We start from the raw sequence: 3,835 nt of genomic DNA, 5'->3' as shown, positions 1-3,835 counted from the left end.
AAGGCCAAGGACTGCAGTTTGCCAAAAGGTGAATGGCTGGGGAGTGAGAGTCGGAATTCCGGATTCGGGAATCAAGGTGGAGCGAGGTCGTATGACAAATGCGCTTTTGTGTTATTTATGGTGACCGCAGGACAAGATGTTCTACGTGCGGTCATTAGGCTGTAGGCGTTACTGCCTCACCATATAAAGGCAATTTGTAGTGGTTATCGATGTTCTACAACTGACTTTGAAACGCGGGGTAAAATGAAAGTTCTACTAATTTGAAGATGTGCCTTAAAACCATTCCTTATCCTTCAGAACTTTCAAAGTCCACTTTTCATCAGATAATCCATAAGTCTTAGTACTTACAATTGTATGTTAATAAATTGCTTTTATTTTTTTAATTTAAGAAAATACATAAAAATATATAAATGAGCAAACTTAAGAAATAAAGATTTTCGTGCTCTTATATTTTTTCTCTGTACACTTATTAAATCTTTATTGTAAAATATTTATTATTTTTTATATTATTTGCATTTATTTTCCCCGCGATTATCCCTAATTAGGCTCTGGCATGGATACCTTTTGCAGCCAATCAGGCGAAGGATAAACGCAATCCCGGCGACCTAAGCCCCACTGACAAATTGTAATTGTGTGACAAACAGCCGGAAATCGGCTTAAACTTGCCTTGCCACAAAGGAAATCCCCAGAATGCGGTGGCGGATGGTTTAGCGCATGACTTCCTTTATTGAGTTATTAGCCGCACTTTGTGGCAGCTCGCTTTTAGGCCATGTGGCAAGTCAATTTGTCAGTGGTAAAAAGTTTCATCAGTCGCGCTTACTCATGATTGCTAATAAAGTGCAGACAGGTTCTGGGCGATGAAACCCCCAGCGTCGACCAATTGACAGCCGATGGAAATGTTTATTTTAATTTAGTAGCAATGACGGAACAAATTTCTCGCCATTTTGTTATGTAATGGCTCGATGGAATCCCGTTAACCGCACGTCCTTTTCCATTATTCACACATTGCTTTTTTTCGTTTAAATTGTAAAACATTATGTTTCCTGTGTTCGCTTGATTTCGAAACGTGTTCATGAAACACTTGGCATTTTATAACTTTTTAAAAACATTTTAACACCCACAACTAAAAATATTTTAACTACAGAAAAAAGGTCAAAAAATACAGTTTAATACAATTGTTAATAAAAAGTGATTTAAGTTTAAGTTTAATCAGGCCCTAAATTCGGATTAAAACACATTCACATTTTTAAATTCCCTCCATAGAATTTATTTATAAATAAGCATTTTTAGTTAGAGAAAACTGTATAGTTATTTAGGTATGCGATTTCTTAACTTTAAGTATGTTTCTTAGAAAAAGGTATCAAGTAAAATTTATACAAATTTACTAAGGAACAACGAAAATCCTGTAACATATCTGTGCTTCGTTTTAAGTGGAGGGAAAACACAAATATTTCTCGTATAATAAGCCCTCATCGACTGCCAGAAAACGTGAAATAAAAAATGTTTTACTTGCTAGGTGCTAAAGGGCACTTATGCGTAACATTGCGTAAGTGCAGCTGTCAGATAACACGGGTTTCTGGAGGAGGTGCCGTGGAGGGGATGCAGCCAAAGTGCATGCCAGCTTGGGTGTGAAAATTGCTGGAAAAATGAATGCATGCTCAGGGGGAGCCAGCTCTGATTTCATACCATTTTTGCCTTGAATGGGAGGGTAAATGGAAATGGAAATGCGACGTCAGCCTGCGGTTTGTTCATCCTTCACAATACGTGATGTTATTACGTTGGTGGCCCATAAAAGGGTCTACAAATCTATGCCCATTAAACTTTCGATTCTCTTCTTAAATCTTATTTTATTACTCGCTCGGAGTTCTCCACATGTATTGTTTTCTTTTCGAAACTTGAATATCCCAAGTATAAATCTTCACCAAGATGGCTAAGAAGGAGAAACTTTTCCGATAGTATTCCCCAAACTATTTTACCTCATTTGGACACTCCTTAGCACAAAGACTAGACTGCCAGCCATACTTAACTAAAGTCGCAGACAAACTGCAAAAGGAATTCTGAATATATCTACACAGGAAGACAGGAACCAAACTTTCCATTTTCAATTTGCTGCAGACTTTTGCTAAGTACCAGAGAAACAGGTCCAGCATTTCCGACCTATTCTTGTTTTTTTCGTGTATTTTGTATGGCTCTGTCTACTTTAACTCGCATTGAACTGGAAGAATAACATTGAACAGCAAACAATCAGCAGTCAAAAATTTCATTGTTAAGGCAGCAGCGGGAAAAAATAGCTAAACAAGTAGGGGGGAAAAAAACAGGAAACTTTCGGACAAGGCGTGAAAAATACAAAAAGACTGGGGGAGAGAAAAAAAAAGTTTTGCCATGGTGGCGAAAAACTTTACAAAGCAGCCAACAAAGTGCTGTAATGGCTGGCATCCAAGGGGATCCCCCGCCCAACGCTTGACTTTTGACCCAACGAAGCGAATGTGTTGCAACGACCTTTGTGGCCTTTCCGCCTCCGCCTCCTGTCCACCCCAATCTCATCCTGTGTTGGTCACATGCTGGCGCAACAGTCGACCACGCCCACTCCAGGCCCCGCACCTCTGGGAATCCTCTCACAATGAACTTACCAAGCGACGATGCACGTTTTTCCTTGGGTTCCGTGCAGGGGAAACCCAGGAGAGGATCAGAGGGCAGTCATCTTGTCTACCGTCTAGCCTTGTCAGTTTTAATATTTTTGGCATTGAGCGATGTCTGTGATTTGAAAGAGTTCATTAAGTTGGTTCAGATGGCCAACTGGGGAAATCTATCACATATCCGTCTTTATATTCACTGTCTTTCTGTGTCTATGGAAAAACTTTATAAAGCGTTGTTGCCGTTCACTGTTGTTTTCGTTTTCATTTTGAGCCATTTTTTTGTTTTAAATTTGCTCTCTGTTAAATAAAAAAAATGCTTAAAACAAAAACCAAAAATAAAACTAGACCACCTCGTATAGAAATAAACAAACACAAAAACAAAGCATTGGAAACCCAGAAGATATCTTCTCTATTCTGCTCCCTTTTCCTACCAATTGACCAATTTTGCTGCAAACTCATTCAGTCATTAAACACAATTATCACCCTCAATTAGTTGAGCCTGCATCAGCGAAAAGCAAACTGGCATAGCTTGCAAATTAAATATATCAAATTAAATGATTTTTTTTTGGGCCAAAATATACATGAAGACTTGAAATAAAATGCAAATAAATTTAATTAACTCTTCTAATTAAAAGCTTGCCTCCGAAATGCAATATGCCCCAAAACAAACAACTTCATGTGCTGCGAGAAACAAATATGGGATTTGAATTTGCTTTTAATTTGGCTTGATTCGATTATTATTAAAAAGCAACCCAACGGTCGGTTCGCCCATCAGGCCCAAAATGTTCGACAGCGAAATTGGCTTGCAACTCGAACATCATGGGGCGGTTTTCGGGGGTATGAGTTGGGAGTTAGGGTGGATTCTGTTAACATTTTTGTCGCGTGTTTTGCGGTCTGTTGTTGTGGTTGCAGTTGCACGCAAACTACAAGCCGCCGAACACAACAAGGATACCGGGGCAAAGGCAGCAACAACTACCAATGGACAGCATCCTGCGGCCTTTGGTTGGCTTACACCGAACCTCCACTTCGGCTTCGTTCTGTCGGACGTCGGCTCGTCCCGGCCTGTTATCACTCGTCTAACGCGGCGTATACGTAACAGCAATTTTCATTCGTTGGATTTTCTTTTCTTGTTGTTGGTGGAAATCCAGAGCCGGGCTCTGTGCGAGCATTAAGTGTCCTCGGCAAATCAGTTTCGCTAC

This window comes from Drosophila elegans, unplaced genomic scaffold, assembly GCF_018152505.1.
Source record: "Drosophila elegans isolate 14027-0461.03 unplaced genomic scaffold, ASM1815250v1 contig_814, whole genome shotgun sequence".
Lineage (NCBI taxonomy): Eukaryota > Metazoa > Arthropoda > Insecta > Diptera > Drosophilidae > Drosophila > Drosophila elegans.
Note: the sequence above shows the minus strand (reverse complement) of the source record.